The sequence below is a fragment of the Bombina bombina genome, chromosome 4, assembly GCF_027579735.1.
Source record: "Bombina bombina isolate aBomBom1 chromosome 4, aBomBom1.pri, whole genome shotgun sequence".
Classification (NCBI taxonomy): Eukaryota; Metazoa; Chordata; class Amphibia; order Anura; family Bombinatoridae; genus Bombina; species Bombina bombina.
Window position 1 is genome coordinate 1,155,910,358 of NC_069502.1, and position 26,233 is coordinate 1,155,936,590.

Consider the following 26,233-nt stretch of genomic DNA (forward strand, 5'->3'; position numbering starts at 1 on the left):
ATGTCCTCTATATACCCATATATATATTTTGTGTGTGCATAGATATGTCCTGTGTATACCCATACAAGGCCTGTATGTACCTGGATATGTTCTGTATGTACCTATATATGTCCTGTGTGTACCTATATTAGACTTGTGTGTACATAGATATGATTTATGTGCCTAGATATGGCTTGTGTGTGCCTATATATGGCCTGTGTATACCCATATAAGGCCTGTATGTACCTAAATATGGCCTATGTGTTGTAGTTATGGCTAGTTTGTACCTAGATTTGACCTATGTGCACCTATGAGGATCTATGTATATTCCAATATGTCCTGTGCATATCCAGATATGGCCTTTGTGTATGTAGATATGGTCAATGTGTACATAGGTATTGCCTATGTGTATGCAGATATGGCCTTTGTATACCCACATATGTCCTGTATTTGCATAGCTATGTCCTGTGTATACCCATATAAGGTCTGTGTGTACCTAGGTACGGACTGCCAGTTACCACATATAGCTTTATTATCAAGACTTTCTTCTGAAATGTTCTACTTGCAATTGGGAATTACACTTTACAATCTCATTCTACTAAATAAATTGGAAAAAAAAAGAAATGAAACTAAAAACTTGCTGCAATATCACAGCTTGCCTAACATAGACATTTTGTTTTCTTCTTAGGCCTGTGCTAAAAAATAATAATAATAAATATGTGAAAAATGCTGCTTGCCAGATATATGCATTTTTTATTCTCAGTCTTGTATTTAAAAAGAACGAAAGAATAAAACTGCCATATTGCTCCTCGTCAAACATGGAGATTTGTTTTGCTTTTTGTGTATCCCTGATATGCTTAATTTTACCAGGAGGGATTTCTTATTTATTCAACCATTGATAAAACAGTTTTCTTATTATTTATACTGTAAGTAGCTGAGAACGCTGTAGGCATCCTGCTATTTCTAACTGTTCTGACCCTCCAGTAAATCCTTTGCGCTGTTTAGTCTTTGGGGCTTTGGCAAATCTGTATTTCTGATGACAAACTGTAAATTACTGGGAGTCCTGCAGTGGAGTTGGCCTTTCAGGAAGAGCTATCAAAACATTTCATGAGACAAAACGTACCCAGCATGGATATATACGGCAAAATCCGTCAGCAGGAGTTTGGTTTTGTGTCTAATGAAACAGCTGCTGTAGCTATAATGAAATGTAACAAAGAGACTCAGTTCATATGTGTAGAAACAAAACAATTTAATTTTCCTGGAATTAGAAAGCTTATTATCTCAAATTAACTCAAATAATTAAACACGAAAATTACATCTACATAATTTACTTAATGTACAGACTCACAATACATCAACAGTTGGCGCAATTGATTAGCAGTATGAAGAGAAAGCCAAAGGCTTAAAGGGATAGTCTAGTCAAAATTAAACTTTTATGATTCAGATAGAGACAGCAATTTTAAGCAACTTTATAATTTACTCCTATTATAAATTTTTCTTCATTCTCTTGGTATCTTTTTTTGAAAAAGCAAGAATGTAAGCTTAGTAACCGGCCAATTTTTGGTTTAGCACCTGGGTAGTGCTTGCTGATTGGTGTCTAAATGTAGCCATCAATCAGCAAGCGCTACTCAGGTGCTGAACCAAAAATGGGCCAGCCCCTAAGCTTACATTCTTGCTTTTTAAAATAAAGCTACCAAGAGAACAAAACAAATTGATAATAGGAGTAAATTAGAAAGTTTCTTAACATTGCCTACTCTATCTGAATCATGAAAGTTTAATTTTGTCTAGACTATTCCTTTACATATGTCAGTTTTCATTTATTGTTATATGCTTCATGTTATACTGTTATAAAACAGATTATAAAAAATATTAAAAATTGACCTGGGTTATTGCACTATAACGTTTATTAATATAAAAAATAAAATTTGAATGTTGCAGCATTCCTTTCGCATTCTTATGGGACAATATTCTCTTTTGGTGGGTACTATTTTAATTTTTTTGATTCTCATTCAAGAGAATGAAACAAATTATTTGATAACAGAAGAAAATTATAAGGTGTTTTAAAATTGTATACATTAACCTAAAAAATATAAAGGATACCTTATATGCCAGTGTAACAAATAAATACAGGTACAAAACAAAAACTGCTTGAGACTGGAAAATGTTTGGATTTTGAGATCATTTGGATTTCTGAATATTTGTAAATTTATATCTGTAAAATAGGACAGTAAGGAGAAGGGGTGGGACTTAAGGGCCGAATTATCAAGCTCCGAATGGCCCTTGTTTCCGCGCGAGCCTTCAGGCTTGCCAGAAACAGTAGTTATGAAGCAGCGGTCCATAACTGGTCCGCTGCCTCTGAGACTGCGGTCTGCAATCCACCCGATCCTATATGATCGGGCTGATTGACACCCCCTGCTAGCGGCCGATTTGCTGCAAATCTGCAGGGGGCGGCATTACACAAGCAGTTCTGGTTATTCAGCGATGGCTGTCAGTCATGATACACTACAGCATATCATGTCGGACAGACATTAATAAATTGGCTCCAAAGTGTAAATAACAATATCTTTTGTCATTTGATATTTGCATGCCACAGCTTATACATACAATCTAAAGGTTCTATCATTTTAATACTTTTGTATTTATAGTACTATCTGAAAGTTAGTACAGTACTTTAATCAAAGAGTCAATTCTTACGTTTGAGACGTAAAAGTGATGAGAAATTTTAACATCAAGCTAGAGAATTGACTGAAAGATTAGAGTGCAGGGAATATAATGTACACAGCTTTAACAGGGCATTGAAAGAAGGACTTGGAGAACACAATGCGATTAAGGAAAAGAAAATATGTAAGGCGTTTTGTTTAGATGATAGCATATATTTTATATGGAGTATTCCATGCAATTTAATGAAATAGTTGGTACTATGGACGTTTTTAGTTGGAAGTGAAGCAATCTGAATTAAGCAAGCACTAGCAGCAGTACTTTACTTACCGGCACTGACTATAACTTATTTGGGGATGCAGACCCGCCGTGCCTGTGTGACTCGCAACCACAGCTCTACCACACATGTCCACGCAGCGCCACTTCTAACTGTGCACTCGCAGTTCAAATTTTGTGCACAGGGGAGGGTGGAGCAGAAGCCAAAGCTGTCTGGTGAAACAGGGGGATCATTTAATATGTGGACCGGAGTCATCCACACCACTCCACATATTTCAGGTGAAGGGGCTCCCATCTGCCTATATGCCAGGCCAGGATTTCACTTGTCACTTTCCGGCTGAGCGTTCCTTTCTTCCACAGTTGGTTATAACAGATGGTTATTAATTGATGACCCATTTAGAGTGCCCCCCCCCTGACCCTCCCCCCGTATCTTCCGCCATTACCAACAATATTTTTGTGTACCCCCAACCGGTCCGCAAAGTACCCCCAGGGGTATGCGTACCACAGGTTGGGAACCACTGTTCTAGATAAACACCAAGCTAATCACAAGTACTAACCAATTGGCTTAGAAGGAATGGTAACTTCAATGTAGCTCTAGCAATTGTTTATCACGCAATGTCATTTAACAAGGGAACATATTTAGGAGTAATAAAACTGGAGAAGAGTTTGAGTTTCCTTTCTACGCCAATTGTAGATCCAATTTTGTTATTTATATTTTTCAATGTGAGTTATTTTCAGTAGGTCGGTCAGACCTCAAGAGAGGTTAGATCGAGGGTCTGTGAATACCTCAGGGGAATAAAAAAATTATAATAAGAACTCAACAGTGGACAGACACTTTAACTATTTTTATTTTCAAATATATCCCTCAACTGAGTGCTAATGACGGCTCTGAGCCGTCACAGAGTTTCCCACTCTGGTGCTAATGACGGCTCAGAGCCGTCACTAGCACTCTCCCAACTTGAGGGAGATCTAGGAGCTCCCACCCGCTCCTACCCCGGCGATCGGTGCTGCATAATGACAGGCATCACCGGGGCTTCACGTTTTGCGTGGTGACGTCACTCGCAATAATGTGATGACGTCACTGCGCAACTTTATTTAACATTAACAATGTTAAATATAAGAGCAGGGGGCATGCTGCTTAGAAGCCTGTATCTCAGGCATCTAAGCAGCTACAGACCCCCAAGACCCACCGTTGGAAAGGTAATCACCTAACCTTTCCAGCAGTGTAAGCCTTGGGGATAAATAAATAAATAAAAAGTAAAAAAAAAAAATATTTTTAAAAATATAAAATAAAAAACCCTTAGCACCCAGGTGAGAAAGGTAATTGATAGGATAGCACTGACCAAAAAGGATTTACATTGGATTTTTAAGTTTAAGACTAGGGGGCCTATTTATTAATGTGCGAGTGGACATGATCCGATATTGCGGATCATGTCCGCTGCACATCGATAAATATGCGCTTGGCATTTATCATTGCACCAGCAGTTCCTGTGAACTGCTGGTGCAATGCCGCCCCCTGCAGATTCACTGCCAATTGGCAGCTAGCAGGGGTTGTCAATCAACCCAATCGAATTAGATCGGGTTGATTTCTGGCGATGTCTGTCCACCGCCTCAAAACAGGCAGACAGGTTATGGAGCAGTGGTCCACAGGGCATCAAGCTCCGTACAGAGCTTGAAAAATATGCCCCAAAAACTCCATTAGGATTAAATTGGAGTGGGGCATTAGTTTTTATGTGGATTCACATTAGGAAGTTATTTAGTTATTATCTCCCTTTAATTTATGTCCCTTTAATTCAAGGACCGCTAAACACAGTAGAATAGCATAATCATTAAGGGCTAGATTACAAGAGAAGCACTATTTTAATGTGCGCCCGTAAAGGGGCAAATTTATGCACGTTACATAACCAGCCATTACAAGTGGCTGGTTAATGCTACGGTAAGCTAAGTGCATTTAACCAGAGGTCAGACCTTTGGTTAATTAAAAATATGTCCCCCAATTGGCCCCTAAATAAAGTGTACAGTTGCTTTATTACAATAAAAAATATGACCATCTTTTTAAAGCAAAAACAAAAGAAACTGCACAAGCGGTTATAAAGGGTTAAAGTGAGGGGATGTAGGGTGTTAGAAAAAAACAGCACTGAAAAGCGGTCTATGGAGGACTAGATTTTCACTGTTAATGTATATGTTTATATACATATATATTTATGTGTTAATATGTGTATATACATATATATTTATGTGTTAATATGCTTATATACATATATATTTATGTGTTAATATGTGTATATACATACATATATATTTATGTGTTAATATGTGTATATACATATATATTTATGTGTTAATATGTGTATATACATACATATATATTTATGTGTTATTATGTGTATATACATATATATTTATGTGTTAATATGCTTATATACATATATATTTATGTGTTAATATGTGTATATACATATATAAACACATAAATATATATGTATATAATCATATACATATATTTTTAGTTTGCTGCCCAACGCTGCCCGACTTACCCCCTGCACTGTGCTAGGTTCTCTTCTGCTGTGTCTCACGGCATCTGAACGAGGCTCCCATTGGAGCCTATGGAAGCACAAGGTTGCGTTTGCATTGCGCTTAACTTGTTATACCAGCGCACAGCGCTGGTATTACTGAGTGGAGCACAAATATTGCGTTTGCGAAAGTGCAATTTTGCACTCCACTTGTAATTTAGGCCTAAATGTATAATAAAAACACAAAGCAAAAGCACTTAATTTGAGTTTCAAATGAGTAGTAGATTTCTTTCTGACAAATGTTAGTTCTATTTTGCCTTTCACTGCATCATGTGACAGCCATAAGCCAATCACAAACTGCATATATAGATATATATTCTGTGAATCTTGCCCATGCTCTACCAAAAACTGCTTCCAAAGAAGCAAATACATCAAAACAGTAGAATTTAGTAAATGTATGCAAAGAAGACCAGGTTGCTGCTTTGCAAATCTGATCAACTGAAGCTTCATTCTTAAAAGCCCATGAAGTGGAGACTGATCTAGTAGAATGAGCTGTAATCCTCTGAGGTGGGGCCTGACCCAACTCCAAATAAGCCTGATGTATCAAAAGCTTTAACCAAGATGCCAAGGAAATGGCAGAAGCCTTCTGACCTTTCCTAAAACCAGAAAAGATAACAAATAGACTAGAAGTCTTCCTGAAATCTTTAGTAGCTTTAACATAAATTTCAAAGCTCTTACCACATCCAAAGAATGCAAGGATCTCTCCAAAGAATTCTTAGGATTAGGACACAAAGAAGGGACAACAATTTCTCGATTAATGTTGTTAGAATTCACAACCTTAGGTAGAAATTACAATGAAGTCCGCAAAACTGCCTTATCCTGATGGAAAATCAGAAAAGGAGATTCACAAAAAAGAGCAGATAATTTGGAAACTCTTCTAGCAGAAGAGATGGTCAAAAGGAACAACACTTTCCAAGAAAGTAGTTTAATGTCCAAACAATGCATAGGCTCAAACGGAGGAGCCTGTAAAGCCTTCAAAACCAAATTAAGACTCCAAGGAGGAGAGATTGATTTAATGACAGGCTATACGGACCAAAGCCTGTACAAAACGGTGAATATCAGGAAGCTTAGCAATCTTTCTTTGCAATAAAACAGAAAGAGCAGAGATTTGTCCCTTCAAGGAACTTGCAGACAAACCCTTATCTAAACCATCCTGAAGAAACTGTAAAATTCTAGGAATTCTAAAAGAATGCCAGGAGAATTTATGAGAAGAAAACCATGAAATATAAGTCTTCCAAACTCGATAATAAATCTTCCTAGAAACAGATTTACGAGCCTGTAACATAGTATTAATCACTGAGTCAGAGAAACCTCTATGTCTAAGCACTAGGAGTTCAATTTCCATACCTTCAAATTTAATGATTTGAGATCCTGATGGAAAAACGGACCTTGAGACAGAAGGTCTGGCCTTAATGAAAGTGGCCAAGGTTGGCAACTGGACATGCAAACAAGATCCACATACCAGAACCTGTGAGACCATGCTGGAGCTACCAGCAACACAAACAATTGTTCCATGATGATCTTGGAAATCAGTCTTGGAAGAAGAACTAGAGGTGGGAAGATATAAGCAGGTTGGTAACACCAAGGAACTGCTAACACATCCACCGCTTCTGCCTGAGAATCCCTGGACCTGGACAGGTACCTGGGTAGTTTCTTGTTTAGATGGTAAGCCATCAGATCAATTTCTGGAAGACCCCACATCTGAACAATCTGAGAAAACACATCTGGATGGAGTGACCACTCCCCCGGATATAAAGTCTGACGGCTGAGATAATACGCTTACCAATTGTCTATACCTGGGATATGAACCCGCAGAAATTAGACAGGAGCTGGATTCCGCCCAAACAAGTATCCAAGACACTTCTTTCATAGCTTTTGGACTTTGAGTCCCACCCTGATGATTGACATATGCCACAGTTGTGATATTGTCTGTCTGAAAACAAATGAACGGTTCTCTCTTCAACAGAGAGTCAAAATTAAAATTCTGGTGTAGACTGTCCCTTTAAGCTACAATTACAGAAAATAAAGAAAATATAGGATTACATAAAATAAATACAAACTTAACAAATTTAAAAAAATTATACCTAATCCCTATGAAAATAAAAAAGCCCCCCCCCCCCAAAATAAAAACACCCCCTACTCTAATAATAAACTACCAGTAGCCCTTGAAAGGGCTTTTTGCAGGGCATTGCCCCAAGATAATCAGCTCTTTTACAACAAAATACACAAAGTCCCCCCCCAACAGTAAAAAAAACCCACCCACCAAAGAACCTAACACTAAAAAACCTAAACTACCCATTGCCCTGAAAATGGCATTTGTTGAGCATTGCCCTTAAAAGGACATTTGGCTCTTTTACTGCCCACCCTAATCTAAATAAAACAAACCCTCCCCAAAAAACCTTTAAAAAACCTTAAGTCTAACCCCCAGGTTGGTACTCACCGTTCCTGAAGTCCGGCGGAGAAGGTCCTGTTCCAGGCGGTGAAGTCTTCTTCCAAGCGGCGACCTCTTCTTTCTTCTTCCAGGAACATCCGGCACAGAGTGGAGCTGAAGACCGATGACCACGGAGCTGAAAACCGTCGACCGCGGAGCTGAAGACCGTCGACCCTGGAACTGAAGACCGGCAACCGTAGAGCCATGGAGTGTGGAGGATCCTCTTCGTATGATCTCCACCGTACACTGGATAGAGAATTCAAGGTATGCGATTAAAAATGGCATCCCTTGAATTCCTATTGGCTGATTTGATTCTTCAAATTTAAATCAGCCAATAGGATAAAAGCTACTCAAACCCTATTGGCTGTTCAAATCAGCCAATAGGATGAGAGCTACTGAAATTCTATTGGCTGATTTGAATAGCCAATTTATTTTTAAAGTAGTGTTAGGTTTTTTTATTTTAATAGTAACTTTAGTATTTTTTAATTTAGGTAATTTGGGTATATTTAGGGGGTGTTAGGTTAGAGGTTAGGTTTATTGCGTTGTGGGCTTTGGCGGTTTAGGGGTTAATACTTTAGTAGGTTTATTGCATTGTGGGCTTTGCCAGTTTAGGGGTTAATACTTTGATAGGTTTATTGCGTTTTGGGCTTTGGCGGTTTAGGGGTTAATAATTTGGTTATTACTTGCGGTGTGGGTTTGATGACGGATAGAGGGGTTAATAGTTTAATTAGGCATATTGCGTTTTGGGGGGTTGTCGGTTAAGGGGTTAATACATTAAAAAAACCTAACACTACCCCCCTGAAGATCTCCCTACCTTGTCTTCACCCAGCCGGGCAGAACTCTTCATCCGATCCGGGCGATGTCCAATCAAGCGGCAGAGAAGTCTTCTTACATCCGGGCGATGTCTTCAAGCAAGCGGCAAAGAAGTCTTCTTACATCCGGGCGATGTCTTCAAGCAAGCGGCAGTGAAGTCTTCTTCCATCCGGCGATGTCTTCAAGCAAAGCGGCATCTTCAATCTGAACAATCAGCCAATCGGATTGAACTTGAATCTGATTGGCTGATTCAATCAGCCAATCAGATTTTTCTACCTTAATTCCGATTGGCTGATAGAATCCTATCAGCCAATCGGAATTCGACGGACGCCATCTTGGATGACATCATTTAAAGATACCTCATTCCGCGTTCAGTCGTCGTGCCGGATGGATGCTCTGCTGCGGAGGAGCGAAGAAAGAAGATTGAAGATGCCGCTTTGCTTGAAGACATCGCCGGATGGAAGAAGACTTATCTGCCGCTTGCTTGAAGACATCGCCCGGATAGAAGAAGACTTCTTTGCCGCTTGCTTGATGACATCGCTCGGATGGAAGAAGACTTCTCTGCCGCTTGATTGGACATCGCCCGGATCGGATGAAGAGTTCTGCCCGGCTGGGTGAAGACAAGGTAGGGAGATCTTCAGGGGGGTAGTGTTAGGTTTTTTAAGGGGGGTTTGGGTGGGTTTAGAATAGGGGTATGTGGGTGGTGGGTTGTAATGTTGGGGGGGGTATTGTATGTTTATTTCAATGCAAAAGAGCTGAATTCGTTGGGGCATGCCCCGCAAAAGGCCCTTTTAAGGGCTGGTAAGGTAAAAGAGCTGTGAACTTTTTTAATTTAGAATAGGGTAGGGAAATTTTTTTATTTTGGGGGCTTTATTATTTTATTAGGGGGCTTAGAATAGGTGTAATTAGCTTAAAAATCTTGTAATTTTTTTATTTTTTGTAATTTAGTGTTTGTTTTTTTTGTAATTTAGTTTAGTTTATTTTATTGTATTTTAGTTTAGATATTTGTAGTTTATTTAATTTATTTATAGTGTAGGTGTATTTGTTACTTAGGTTAGGATTTATTTTACAGGTAAATTGGTAATTATTTTAACTAGGTAGCTATTAAATAGTTATTAACTATTTAATAGCTATTGTACCTAGTTAAAATAAATACCAAGTTACCTGTAAAATAAATATAAACCCTAAAATAGCTACAATGTAATTATTAATTACATTGTAGCTATCTTAGGGTTTATTTTATAGGTAAGTATTTAGATTTAAATAGGAATATTTTAATTAATAATATTAATATTAATAAGATTTATTTTAATAAGAATTTAGTTAGGGATGTTAGAGTTAGATAGGGTTATTATACTTAATATATATATATATATATATAATATAATAACGATATTAACTATATTAACCCTAATATAATTAGGGTTAATATAGTTAATATATATAATATAATAACTGTATTAACTATATCAACCCTAATATAATTAGGGTTAATATAGTTAATATAGATGGCGGCGGTGTAGGGGGATTAGATTAGGGGTTAATCTATTTAATATAGGTGGCGGCGGTGTAGGGGGATTAGATTAGGTGGTTATACATTTATTATAAGTGGCGGCGGTGTAGGGGGATTTAGTTTAGATGCAAAAAAGCTGTTTACTTTGTGACAATGCCCCGCAAAAAGCCCTTTTAAGGGCTGGTAAAAGAGCGGATTTCTTTGGGGCATGCCCCGCAAAAAAGCCCTTTTAAGGGCTGGCAATAGAGCTGTTTACTTTGGGGTAATGCCATGCAAAAAGCCCTTTTCAGGGCTATTTGTAGGGTTAGACTTAGGTTTAGTGGTAGGGATAGTTTAGTATTTTAGGGGTTAATTAATTTAATATAGGTGGCGGCGGTGTAGGGGGATTAGATTAGGGGTTAATATAGTTAATATAGCTGGCGGCGGTGTAGGGGGATTAGATTAGGGGTTAATGTGTTTTATATAGGTGGCGGCGGTGTAAGGGGCTTAAATTAGGGGTTAATATTTTTAAAATAGATGGCGGCGGGGTAGGGGCTCACTTTAGGGGGTAGGTAAGGTAAATGGCGGCGGGGTAGGGGCTCACTTTAGGGGGTAGGTAAGGTAGATGGCTGCGGGGTAGGGGCTCACTTTAGGGGGTAGGTAAGGTAGATGGTGGCGGGGTAGGGGCTCACTTTAGGGGGTTATAGATTTAATATAGCTGGCGGCGGGGTCCGGGAGTGGCATTTTAGGGGTTAATACATTTTTTATTGTTAGGATAGTGAGGGGGGATAGCGGATAGAGGGTTAGACGTGTCGGGCTAAGTTTGGGAGGCGTGTTAGACAGTACGGGAGATTTAATACTTTAGTCAGGTTTTGTAGGCGCCGGCAGTTTCTAAAGTGCCGTAAGTCACTGGCGACTCCAGAAATTTGTACTTACGCAGATTTCTGGACATCGCTGGTTTGTCAGACTTACGGCACTTTAGCCTCTGATGGCGCCGTATATAGGATAGCTCGAGTTGCGAGCTGAAACTGCGGGCGGCGGGGGTTCCCTCGCTTGCGCCGCAAACTACGATCTTTATCGGATCGCGCCATAAGTGCTCTTAGATGTTTGGGTCAGGAGTTGAATTTATCTGGCACGGATACATTTAGTTTTTTTCTTAAAATAACTTTTAGGTTTACATTGGTATTGGTATTTGTGTTAATTTCACAACTGATAATATTTTATAAATATTTTTATGCATTTTGCTGCATTTAGATATTAAGGATGATTGTGATGATACATTGAATATTGATTTCTATTTGGCAATATTCTAACAGCATCAAAAAGGGCCATTGTCATTGTTTGCATGGGACTGTGCCACCTTTTTGTCTGGTCCGAGCATGCACAGATCATTGGCCCATGTGTGTTATCATTCGATCTGTAGGTTTTGAGCATTTATTTAGCTGTTGAATTTGATGTATCCATTTCGTGGTCGATATTTTGTCAATAACATGTGGTTGGGTGAATTGCAATTGCTGAAGTCTTTGCTGTCCTGCATCTTATGGTTAGATTTTCTGATATCCTCTCAGATCCGATAAAAACTGTTTCAAACACGGAAATTGTGTTATTAATTTATAATAACTCCGATGATGAAAGAGGCGTATTGGAGCTGTAAAACAGCTGGAGAAAAAAATCAGCAAGGTTGGAATCAACCCTAGTGATAGTGTTAATAAAGGGACATTAAACCCACATTTTTTCTTTCATGATTCAGATAGAGAATACATTTTAAAAAACTTTCTAATTTACTTCTATTATCTAATTTGCTTAATTCTCTTGATATTCTTTCCTGAAAAGCATATCTAGATAGGCTCAGTAGCTTCTGATTGGTGGCTGCACATAGATGCCTCATGTAATTGGCTCACCCATGTGCATTGCTATTTATTTAACAAAGGATATCTAAAGAATGAAGCAAATTAGATAATAGAAGTAAATTGGAATGTTGTTTAAAATTGTATTCTCTGTCTGAATCATGAAAGAAAAATGTTGGGTTTAACGTCTCTTTAAGTACATTTTTTGCAGTAAATATCAGTTAAAGCCAAATAGATTTAGATATGTAGCAGAGTTAGTCTAAACATTTTATGTAAAAAAACCCTTTAAAGGGACAGTGCAATCAAATTTTGCTTAAATGTATTAGAGCACAGCATTTTAAACAACTTTCCAATTTACTTTCAATTTTGCTTAGTACTTTGATATCCTTTGTTGAAGAGTAATCCAAGGTGATTTCAGGAGCGTGCATGTGTCTTTAGCCACCTGGCAGAAGTGTTTGCAACAATATTTAGAGCAATGTTATACAAAGTAGCAAACACTGCTGCCTTAGACTAATAAAGACACGTGCACACTCCTAAGCTCCTATTAGCCTATCTAGGTATACTCTAAATAAAAAACAAACACATTTGTTAACAGAAGTAAATTGGAAAGTAGTTTAAAACTGCCTGCTCTATCTGAATCACTAAAGTTTAATTCTTTGCTTAAAAATAAAGGATTCTCACAATACTTTTCAGTCAAAATTGAAATCCACATGGATGCATTTCAGTTTTGAATAGAAACATTTGTGTAATATACATGTATTAGCAATAATGATTCTAGTAAAAGCTATAGCTACCTCAGAAGGAGAGAAGGGAAAGAGGTGATATGATAGCAACTTTCAAGTACATTAAAGGGTTTAGTAAAACTGAGGCTGTGGGTATTTTACATAAAATGGAAAATTCAAGAACAAGGGGTCATGAGCTCAAGCTAAAGGGTAGTAGATTCAGAAGTAATTTGAGGAAGCACTTCTTTACAGAAAGAGTGATTGATTTATGGAATAAACTTCCTCAAGAGGTAGTAGCAACAAACACTGTGGGGGACTTTAAAAATGCATGGGACAAGCATAGGGCTATCCTACGAACTAGATAAGTTTATACTGTTAGGTAAGGTCGGGCAGACTTGCTGGGCCTATGGCTCTTATCTGCCGTCAATATCTATGTTAAGTGGCCCTTTAAGTATGCACCGTGCACCAGCATTTTAAACACAGCACTTGCTCTGAGAGCCTAAGGTGCCTGTACCATCTGGTAATGACTCAATTTGTTGATAGCTGACATGATACAAGCCCCACTAACACTCTGAGCAGCTGCAGTATTTAAAATGCTGGTGTACTGAGACTATCTAGCTATGCTTCACATGCACGTGCAGACAAAAATGTTAAAACTAAAAAAGTGAAAACTTTCTCTAGAAGCATTTTTGCCAATACATTTATATTGCAAATATGTTTCTAGTCAAATATGTAATTCATCTATGTGCTTTTAAATTTTGACTGGAATATCCCTTTAACTACCTGCAAAAACAAACAGCATTAGTTCATCTCATTTCATATATTTGTTTAATAAACACTAGACACCTTTAGCAGGTTTAAGATTTGTCAGTGCTAATTCTAGATCTGTGTTCTATAAAATGTGTATTAATTAAACAAGCAGGACTGTTCTCAGCTTGTGTCATTGTTTTGTCGTCTCTACAAACACATTTATTTTATTGCTAACAATATTCAAGCACAAGATTATAGGCACCTCATTTAACTAAACTCTTCATAAGTGCAGACTTTCAAGTTTAGCTGATTGCATTAACATTGATATTCAAAACCAGAATGCAGTATAATTAGACATAATGAGGTTTTCTTTTTCCTTTTGCTACACATTAAGCTGTGATTTTACCTACTCTTTCATAATAATGCACTGTCCTTTCAAATAGTCTTCTGCAAACCGTAAACAAAATATTCTTCCTCTTGATTTTAAACTCAAATGTTTACACACATTATTTTATGTAATTACTGTGAGTTTCTTTGCAAAGCAATAGAAGGCATGGTTTATATGTATAGATCAGCCATGTCACTCTGTTATGGATTATGTCTCTTTAATAAGATTTAAAAGGATATGTTACTCAACATAAATTCTCATTTATCCTTTACTTTACTGTGATTATGTGGGATTTCACCATCATTTTGCTATTGTTCATAATAAAGTTAAAATGACAATGTATTTTAAAACTGGTTTCCTCTTAATGTGTTTCCAAATACTTATTATACAAGCTACAGAGTATAAAATGTATGGGAAATTGATATATCAAATAGCTGTTTCTGTTAATTGAAACCACAATCCAATGACATCATGGACTGATCTTGCAGGGAGAGCAGACCTCATTAGCTTATCCCTGTTTAATCAAAATCCTCTAAACCGTATCTTAACATACACAGTTACCCAATACATAGGGCCTGATGATCAAAAATCTACAGTTTAGAAATAAATTATAGTGTAGGCTTCAAAGGTACTGAATTTACTGAATTCTCTGTAAAAAAAAAAAAAAGTGGAATCTGCAAATCCCAGAAGGGTGAGAGCTCAGTTCCATAAAAAGTAAAGAAGCTTTCTGGGATAGAGAATCTCACAGGGGAAAGTGAAGTTAACAGGGTGTACATGACACTGATATAAAGTCTGTTTGCAACAAATACAAATTAAACTGAATTTTTTCCAGTATAATTTAACTTGCATTTCCCTCTAGTTTAGTAACTTTTCTGTCAGTTAAAGGGACATGAAACCCAAAATGTTTCTTTAATGATTTGGATTGAGCATGCAATTTTAAACAACGTTCCAGTTTACTGGTATTATCATATTTGCTTCATCTTTTGTTATACTTTGCTGAAAGAGCATTATTGCAATATTGGGAGCTAGCTGCGTACATCAGGTGAGCCAATGACAGGAGGCATATATGAGCAGTCACTAATCAGCAGCTAACTCCCAAGTGCCTTGCAGCTCCTGAGCCTTCCTATGTATGCTTTTTAACAATGGCTGGTAAAACAATGAAGCAAATTAGATAATAGAAGTAAATTAGGAAGTTTTTTTAAAATTAGATGCTTTATCTGAATCATGAAATTTTTTTTGTGTTTAATGTTCCATTATTTAGTGTATAGATCAGTAAGATCTGCAGGTGTAAAAGACTTAGGGAATACCATGAGAATTTGCGATGTCAAATTAAAAGGATTAGTTGGTGTCAATAAGGGTTTGAGTAATGTGTCAATGTATTGGGTTTGGTAAAGTTTATAGGACTGGTATTTTAATACGGTTAGAAATTATTTAATAGTATCCTCAAGGAAACATTGTGCAAAACACTATTGCATTGTATTGTCCATTTATCTCTTAAACATTAAAGTTGAATCATAAATCAGTTTTTGTTTACCTTGACAGGGGAGTTCCCTGGGCTAAACATGGGAGTTCAAATGGTGTTTCTTTATCTCTTTCAAACTTTTTGCGGGAATGTCCAGTTTTCTCCAAGACTGGACATTAATTGTATATATTATATTAAGATTATTGACTCTATTTTTTCTTCTTACCTAGATGAAATAAGACAAATCAGGAAGTTTAGTCAACTGCATTCTCAGTTGTTCCTTAAAGGTACATGAACTGCAAAATTAACCTTTCATGATCCAAATAGAGCATATAATTTTAGAGTGTCTCAGAAAGTGTGCATATAATAGATAATAGTTATTTAAAATTACATGCTCTATCTGAATCATGAAAGTTTAATTTTGACTTTAGTGTCCCTTTAAATAATGGTAGCTCATATCCTTTAATTAATGGTAGCTCATACAAAGATATATTTAAAGTGTAACAGCTACTACTCAGTCTACATTGAAAGAATATATTTGAATCCACTTTCAACCTTTTATAGGGACATGGAAGTCAAAATAATCTTTCATGATTCAGAAAGAGCAATTAAAAATGTGCACTTCTAGATGAGCTGGTTTCCTCATTGGCAGATGTATATTTCCTGCCACTATGTTTTTATGCATTGACTACATAAATTTTACTTGATGTGCCCTGCATGCCATTGTTAAGTATAACCCTTCTAAAAAACTATCTTTGTTTTGAAATTATATTGTACAATTTACATAATGTCTCATATCCATAATCTTTGTTTTATTACCATCACCACCATCACAATACAGGAGAAAAATGTACACACACACACACACACACACACATACATTCATAAATACACACACAGTCACATACATACATATACACACATAAACACCAATGGGTAAAACAAAAACACTAACCACTGTAGTCAGAGACACTAGTGAAGCATCACATCACACTCAGATAATATCAGTGCAGGCAGTGGCAGGTCAACGTTTTTTATTTAAAAAAAAAAATGAAAAAAATATATATCTTTTTTTTAAGCTGCCCCCCCCCCCCTCGGAGGGCCCGGTCGCAGTTGCGAACTCTGCACCCCCTGTAGTTCACAGCAGAATTCAATTCAAAATTCTCACCCTTATATACAAAGCTCTCACCAACGCCGCTCCCCACTACCTATCCTCTCTAATAAACAAGTATACTCCAGCTCACCCAAGATCCAACAATGACCTGCTCCTTGCATCTTTAATTATCACCTCTTCCCATGCTAGACTGCAGGACTTCTGTCGTGCAGCATCTACCCTCTCAAACTCTCTCTCTCGTGCTGTCAGGCTTTGCCCTAATATTTCTTCCATTAAATGCTCCCTGAAGACTTTTTTGTTCAGAGAAGCCTACCACCCAACTCAGTAATAAATTAATTTCACTTCCTTCATCTAACTGCATTAACATCTTTCTCAATCTTGCAGTCCTCACCTCCTGTTTCTCAACCTCCTACCCTTCTAGATTGTAAGTTCCAATGGGAATAGGGCCCTCAATTCCAAAAATTCCTGTCTCTTACAAGTTTTATATCATTGTTTTATTTAAATTAATTGTACCCATGGACAGTGCTGTGGAATATGTTGGCGCTTCATAAATAAAGTATAGTAATAATAAAATAATAGAAAGGCGTAATGTTGGCAGTTTGAAGTTGCATGCTATTGCTACCGAGCAGCACTAATGGATGATTAAGCAGGCAACCCTACCTATCAGACTGGCAAGTGAAGAACCGCGTCAGCTCTCAGCACGTAAGTCCGGAGGAAAGTGGAGGCCCAAGCAGGAACCGTACATAAGGACTACCAAGTGAGGGTAATCTGAGCGGCTTCAAGTCTTGCAGTGTTTGTAGTTGTATGCAAGGTCAACCAGACACAGAGGTCCTGGAACAGGGAGTGTATGATATTACACTGAAGCAGTCTGCTAGAATGAGTGCCTGGATTCAGTTTGCGAGAATGTGGAACAATCTGACTTTTCTGCGATTTACTGGAGCATGTTGTTTAACACTTGAGTGCCCCGTCTAACATCTACATTTTCCATAGCTGCCTTAGAGACATGCTAGCATGCGGGGATAACTTATTGTTTATGTGTTCCTCATTATTATTATCAGCTTGGTATTTTATTGTTTTTTATGCTAGGGGATGGCTAGGTGTTTTGTAATCTCTCAATAAAAGTGTAATTTGTGTATTTGGTGCTGCCTTGTCCTACTTTGGTTAGTGTGTTTTCATACCACTATCCCTTTCTTTTATAAGAGCAAAATATTTAATTTGGGACTGCTAGCACATATACCTTCGCTAACACTAACTTCAATCCATGTGCACCCTACTTTTGGATGTTGTTTTAGCTTATGATACTTGTTTATATCCTATTGGATCTATCTTTTGCTGCTGGTGACCAGCTAGATGAGCACCTTTGCTCCTGTGACGGGAGGCAAGTTAGCCTGGTGACTCTATGAGAATCTGGCCTGCTTAATTTGCACTTGAAAGTGCTGCACCAAATGTGTGTGTGTTTTTCTATTTCACTCAAACCAATTTAATTGGCTGTATTACACTACGAGGCGCCTTCTATGATTTCTCCATAATAAAAAAAAAAGCAGCTGAACTTGTGGAATCCAAAGTTTATAACCACAAAAACTTTAAGACTTTTTATTTTATGTTTTTATTGCTGTATGGTTTTGGGGTTTGCATGTGTACTATTACATTTAATGATGTTATTTCTTAAATACTAATAAAACACAGACTTAGTTTCCCATAAAGGCCTAAATTACAAGTGGAGCGCAAGAATATTAGTGCTTCTGTGCGTTAACATCGCTTTGGCGCAATCAACAGTGCTTCTATTTTTAAGCTTATATTGCAAGTCAAACATTATTTTTTAATGCTTGAGGGCTGCACTAATTCTCTCACTTAACAGACTTCTATGGGGTGCACTGTAAAATTCATGTCAAATATCGCTTAAAGGGACATAATACTCATATGCTAAATCACTTGAAACTGATGCAGTATAACTGTAAAAAGCTGACAGGAAAATATCACCTGAGCATCTCTATGTAAAAAAGGAAGATATTTTACCTCACAATCCCCTCAGCTCAGCAGAGTAAGTTCTGTGTTAAAAGTTATACTCAGTTACTGCTCAGCTGCAGATAAAAAAAATGAGGGTGCACGAGGCTCAACCCTTCGGGTGTCCCGGGACAGACATACTGATTTGCAGCTTAGAAGTCCTTTACAATGGGATGTGGCTACTGAGAAACTTTTGAGGTAAAATATCTTTCTTTTTTACATAGAGATGTTCAGGTGATATTTTCTAGTCAGCTTTTTACAGCTATGCTGCATCACTTTCAAGTGTTTAAACATTTGGGTATTATGGCCCTTTAAGCTCTAAACCGAGGCTGCACTTTGCTGATGGTGCAAAAGTAATGGAGTTCTGCATTTAGTTCTGTGCTTTACTATTATTAATAGTTTACTTCAGTTATTAAAGAGTGCTACATTTTACAAGGGTAGTTTTTGTTTTTTCTCAACCGCAAACTTATCATTATGTGCGCTATTAGCGCTCCCTACGCTATCCATTAAAAGTATAAGCTGTGCTAAAAAGGATGCTTTGGTTAAAATATTTAACCATCCACTTGTAATACCAGAATATCAGAACCTAGGTTACGCTTTCCTATTGGTGGCTAAATGTAGCCACCAATAAGCAAGTGCTATCTAGGGTGCTGCACCTAAAATGGGCCAGCTCCTAAGCTTTACATTCCTGCTTTTTTAAATAAAGGTATCAAGAGAACAAAGAATAATTTATAATAGGAATAAATTAAAAAGTTGCTTAAAATGGCATGCTCTATCTGAATCATGAAAGAAAAAAAAAAATTGGCTTTAGTTTCCCTTTAAGTACCTAATAAGTCTTTAAAACGAGTTGACTAACCTATCTGGTGAGTAGCCTACATCAGGGATTGGCAAGGTGTCCGTGACTAGCCCTTGCAGTGTCCACCACAACCTTAGTACATCTTTTCTTTCCGATTAAATAATAGGAATAAAAAAAACGTGTGGTGTGAATGAAATTAGTGGCTTGTCAAGAGACTGCTAGCGATATTGGGTGATACGTTGTGCAATAAATAAAGCCTGAGTGAAATACTGAATGTGTATCTGCATCTGTATAATTACACCCAGCTCTATACAAAGACACAGTAGTGACACTGGCACATGGGTATAGCCAGAGGAGGGCTGGTTATAGGATCAGTGGTATCTGCATCTGTATAATAACACCCAGCTCTATACAAAGACACAGTAGTGACACTGGCACATGGGTATAGCCAGAGGAAGGCTGGTTATAGGATCAGTGGTATCTGCATCAGTATAATAACATCAAGCACTATAAAATAATGTTGTTAATTTCAAATGTACCTTGGTGTCCTTTACTAAGGTCTGTACTTTGGAAAACGTCCGCCACATCCTTTGTCTGTGCCTATCCCTGATTTACATACTAAACCATATAACCTGTATGTACTAATTTAGACTGTAATTTTTTTAAATTGGGTGTTTGGAGTCTGCATGAGGATTTTATTTAATATTCAGAAACTTTGTGAAAATGCACTAAGAAGATTTGGGAAAGTAACAGGGATCTTCATAAACTTTTTCTAGGACTATCTGGAGATTACAGTCAGAATGTATTTATTAAAGACTTTGTTTTTGTTATTATGAATGTAATTTATGATTTTATATATAATTTTACGTGATTATTTTGCTTATGTGATTCATTTGGATTATTGTTATTTTTTGTTATTACACTTGTGCACAAGTTAATTTTGATTTATGATTTTATAAATTAAAGTATATTATGTTTACCCCACCACTCTATATTTTGGGGTATATTGGTTTGATACATGTTATGGGTTTTAGGTGTTTGATGTAGTTTGTGCTGATGATTATTTGGTACTCACAAAAGTTTAGAGATAAAAGAAGCAATAACAAAAACTATACAATAATGTACTGACACTCACTAAATGTGTTTAATCAAAAAGAAAACTACATTTCCTGGTGGAAATTTGCAATAATAAATTTAGAATGTTAAAGAACTAAAAAAAAACAAAAAAACATCTAAAGAATATTAACTCCTCCTTCTGAATACTCTGTACCAGTTATGTCCAGCCCCCTGAGTTTTGACGTTCTACTAAACCACCTGTGATACAGATGAGTAAACCCACTGCAGCAGCATCCTTAAAACTGCATCTTCTTCAGCAACAGGAGGTCCAAAATGGTCCATGTATGTCCAGACATAAAGATAATTGCTGTCTCGATCCCCTGAAAACCCTGTCCAACTAAATTTACCAGGCTTCAAATCCTTTTCAATATGGCACATAGGCTTGCACTGTGTGAAAACATAGTAAAACAGCTGTTTCCTACCAGTTTAATTGAAAAAAATCTGCAGGGCTGTATTTATAGGTGAATGCTTCTCTACATTGGCAGCTGAAGAGTAAATATAAAAAAGTCACAGATGGGTCTGACAGAAATTTAAAGACCCTTTCAAAAAGATTCATCTGGTACAAAAAACAATGGGACATTAATCAAAGTCCCAGCAAACAACTAAACTATTCAGTAAGATTTATTGACTTTTGAACAATCAGGAAACACTCCTCACTTTTTAATTTTGTTATTTTTATTTGGCAACTTTTTTTTTGTTTTGTTTTGTTTTAATAAGCATCAGTCCTAGTTTATTACACAATAAGTGTTAGTCAATATGTTTCAAAAAAGATGATTAAATCATCTGAAAATTAATTTGCAATCTCCAGAACACCTGCCATCTGCAAACATTAATTTTACAGCTCCAATTGATTACTTTGTAGAAAAATCATAATTGTTTATATTATAGAAATAAAATCCCTCTCAGGCATTACTGTAGGATGTATAACCGTTAAAGGAATAGTCAAAATTAAACTTTCATGATTCAGATAGAACATGCAATTTTAAGCAACTTTCTAATTTACTCATATTTTCCATTTTTCTTTGTTATCTTGTTATCTTTATTTGAATTTATACTTAATAGCCAGCCCATTTTTGGTTTAGCACCTGGGTAGCACTTGCTGATTGGTGGCTACATTTAGACATCAATCAGAAAATGCTACCCGAGTTCTGAACCAAAAATGGGCCAGCTCCTAAGCTTACATTCTTGCTTTTTCAAATAAAGATACCAAGAGAACAAAGAAAAATTGATAATAGGAAATACATTTGAAAGTTGCTTAAAATTGCATGCTCTATCTGAAGCATGAACGTTTAATTTTGACTAAACTATCCCTTTAATTATTTATCCTGATGACTTAAAGGGATATGAAACCCAAATGTTTTCTTTCATAATTCAGACGGAGCAAATAGTTTTAAGCAACGTTCCAAATAATTCTGTTATACAAAAATTGCTTATTTCTCTTGTATCCTTTGTTGAAGGAGCAGTAATAAACTACCGTGAGCTAGCTGAGCACATTGGCTGAGCCAATGAAAAGAGGCATATATGTGTAGCTACCAATCAGCAAGTAGCTCCCAGTAGTGTTGCTGCTCCTGTGCATACCTAGGTATACATTTCAATAAAGGATACTAAAATAACAAAGCAAATTAGATAAGACGTAAATTGTAAAGCTGTTCAAATTGCATTCCCAATCTGAATCATGAAAGTTTAATTTTGACTTGACTGTCCCTTTAATAAACTTTAAAACATTTAAAACTCTAACGGCTAGATTTGGAGTTTTGTCGGTAACGACCCAAAAAACTAACGCCGGCTTTTTTCTGGCCGCACCATAAAAATAACTCTGGTATTGAGAGTCCACAGAATGGCTGCGTTAGGCTCCAAAAAAGGAGCGTAGAGCATTTTTAACGCAGCTTCAACTCTCGATACCAGAGTTGCTTACGCAAGCGGCCAGCCTCAAAAACGTGCTCGTGCACGATTCCCCCATAGGAAACAATGGAGCTGTTTGAGCTGAAAAAAAAACCAAACACCTGCAAAAAAGCTGCGTTCAGCTCCTAACGCAGCCCCATTGTTTGCTATGCGGTAACCCTTCCTACGTCTGCACTTAACACTCTAACATGTACCCCGAGTCTAAACACCCCTAACCTTACACTTATTAACCCCTAATCTGCCGCCCCCGCTATCGCTGACCCCTGCATATTATTATTAACCCCTAATCTGCCGCTCCATAAACCGCCGCTACTTACATGATCCCTATGTACCCCTAATCTGCTGCCCTAACATCGCTGACCCCTATATTATATTTATAGCCCCTAATCTGCCCCCACAACGTCGCCTCCACCTGCCTACACTTATTAACCCCTAATCTGCCGACCGGACCTGAGCGCTACTATAATAAAGTTATTAACCCCTAATCCGCCTCACTAACCCTATAATAAATAGTATTAACCCCTAATCTGCCCTCCCTAACATCGCCGACACCTAACTTCAATTATTAACCCCTAATCTGCCGACTGGAGCTCACCGCTATTCTAATAAATGTATTAACCCCTAAAGCTAAGTCTAACCCTAACACTTACACCACCCTAAGTTAAATATAATTTACATCTAACAAAATTAATTAACTCTTATTAAATAAATTATTCCTATTTAAAGATAAATACTTACCTGTAAAATAAATCCTAATATAGCTACAATATAAATTATAATTATATTATAGCTATTTTAGGATTTATATTTATTTTACAGGTAACTTTGTATTTATTTTAACCAGGTACAATAGCTATTAAATAGTTAAGAACTATTTAATAGCTAAAATAGTTAAAATAATTACAAAATTACCTGTAAAATAAATACTAACCTAAGTTACAATTAAACCTAACACTACACTATCAATAAATTAATTAAATAAACTACCTACAATTACCTACAATTAACCTAACACTACACTATCAATAAATTAATTAAATGCAATTCCTACAAATAAATACAATTAAATAAACTAGCTAAAGTACAAAAAATAAAAAAGAACTAAGTTACAAAAAATAAAAAAATATTTACAAACATAAGAAAAATATTACAACAATTTTAAACTAATTACACCTACTCTAAGCCCCCTAATAAAATAACAAAGCCCCCCAAAATAAAAAAATGCCCTACCCTATTCTAAATTACTAAAGTTCAAAGCTCTTTAACCTTACCAGCCCTGAACAGGGCCCTTTGCGGGGCATGCCCCAAGAAGTTCAGCTCTTTTGCCTGTAAAAAAAAACATACAATCCCCCCAACATTACAACCCACCACCCACATACCCCTAATCTAACCCAAACCCCCCTTAAATAAACCTAACACTAAGCCCCTGAAGATCTTCCTACCTTATCTTCACCCTGCCAGGTTCACCGATCCGTCCTGAAGAGCTCCTCCGATGTCCTGATCCAAGCCCAAGCGGGGGGCTGAAGAGTTCCATGATCCGGCTGAAGTCTTCATCCAAGCGGGAGCTGAAGAGGACCATGATCCGGATGAAGTCTTCATCCAAGCGGGAGCTGAAGAGGTCCATGATCCGGATGAAGTCTTCTATCAACTGCATCTTCAATCTTCTTTCTTCCGGATCCATCTTGCAGACCTCCGACGTGGAACATCCTCTTCTCCTGACGCCTACTAGCCGAATGACGGTTCCTTTAAGGGACGTCATCCAAGATGGCGTCCCTCGAATTCCGATTGGCTGATAGGATTCTATCAGCCAATCGGAATTAAGGTAGGAATATTCTGATTGGCTGATGGAATCAACCAATCAGAATCAAGTTCAATCCGATTGGCTGATCCAATCAGCCAATCAGATTGAGCTCGCATTCTATTGGCTGTTCCGATCAGCCAATAGAATGCGAGCTCAATCTGATTGGCTGATTGGATCAGCCAATCGGATTGAACTTGATTCTGATTGGCTGATTCCATCAGCCAATCAGAATATTCCTACCTTAATTCCGATTGGCTGATAGAATCCTATCAGCCAATCGGAATTCGAGGGACGCCATCTTGGATGACGTCCCTTAAAGGAACCGTCATTCGGCTAGTAGGCGTCGGGAGAAGAGGATGTTCCGCGTCGGAGGTCTGCAAGATGGATCCGGAAGAAAGAAGATTGAAGATGCAGTTGATAGAAGACTTCATCCGGATCATGGACCTCTTCAGCTCCCGCTTGGATGAAGACTTCATCCGGATCATGGACCTCTTCAGCTCCCGCTTGGATGAAGACTTCATCCGGATCATGGACCTCTTCAGCTCCCGCTTGGATGAAGACTTCAGCCGGATCATGGACCTCTTCAGCTCCCGCTTGGATGAAGACTTCATCCGGATCATGGACCTCTTCAGCTCCCGCTTGGATTAAGACTTCAGCCGGATCATGGACCTCTTCAGCCCCCCGCTTGGGCTTGGATCAGGACATCGGAGGAGCTCTTCAGGACGGATCTGTGAACCTGGCAGGGTGAAGATAAGGTAGGAAGATCTTCAGGGGCTTAGTGTTAGGTTTATTTAAGGGGGGTTTGGGTTAGATTAGGGGTATGTGGGTGGTGGGTTGTAATGTTGGGGGGGATTGTATGTTTTTTTTTACAGGCAAAAGAGCTGAATTCTTTGGGGCATGCCCCGCAAAGGGCCCTGTTCAGGGCTGGTAAGGTTAAAGAGCTTTGAACTTTAGTAATTTAGAATAGGGTAGGGCATTTTTTTATTTTGGGGGGCTTTGTTATTTTATTAGGGGGCTTAGAGTAAGTGTAATTAGTTTAAAATTGTTGTAATATTTTTCTTATGTTTGTAAATATTTTTTTATTTTTTGTAACTTAGTTCTTTTTTATTTTTTGTACTTTAGCTAGTTTATTTAATTGTATTTATTTGTAGGAATTGTATTTAATTAATTAATTTATTGATAGTGTAGTGTTAGTTTAATTGTAGGTAATTGTAGGTAGTTTATTTAATTAATTTATTGATAGTGTAGTGTTAGGATTAATTGTAACTTAGGTTAGTATTTATTTTACAGGTAATTCTGTAATTATTTTAACTATTTTAGCTATTAAATAGTTCTTAACTATTTAATAGCTATTGTACCTGGTTAAAATAAATACAAAGTTACCTGTAAAATAAATATAAATCCTAAAATAGCTATAATATAATTATAATTTATATTGTAGCTATATTAGGATTTATTTTACAGGTAAGTATTTATCTTTAAATAGGAATAATTTATTTAATAAGAGTTAATTAATTTCGTTAGATGTAAATTATATTTAACTTAGGGGGATGTTAGTGTTAGGTTTAGACTTAGCTTTAGGGGTTAATACATTTATTATAGTAGCGGCGAGCTCCGGTCGGCAGATTAGGGGTTAATAATTGAAGTTAGGTGTCGGCGATGTTAGGGAGGGCAGATTAGGGGTTAATACTATTTCTTATAGGGTTAGTGAGGCGGGAGTGAGGCGGATTAGGGGTTAATAACTTTATTATAGTAGCGGTGAGATGCGGTCGGCAGATTAGGGGTTAATTATTGTAGGTAGGTGGAGGCGACGTTGTGGGGGGCAGATTAGGGGTTAATAAATATAATATAGGGGTCGGCGGTGTTAGGGGCAGCAGATTAGGGGTACATAGGTATAATATAGGTTGCGGCAGTGTACGGAGAGGAAGATTAGGGGTTAATAATAATATGCAGGTGTCAGCGATAGCGGGGGCGGCAGATTAGGGGTTAATAAATATAATATAGGGGTCGGTGATGTTAGGGGCAGCAGATTAGGGGTACATAGGGATAACGTAGCTGGCGGCGGGGTACGGAGCGGCAGATTAGGGGTTAAAAAAATTTAATACAGTG

General features: G+C 37.3%; 1 protein-coding gene across 1 annotated transcript in view; it reads left to right on the top strand.

Moving 5' to 3' along the window:
* CNIH3 (cornichon family AMPA receptor auxiliary protein 3) overlaps nt 1-26,233 on the top strand; it is a 331,985-nt gene that overhangs the window by 97,311 nt on the left and 208,441 nt on the right. The gene's annotated exons all lie outside the window — the stretch shown is intronic.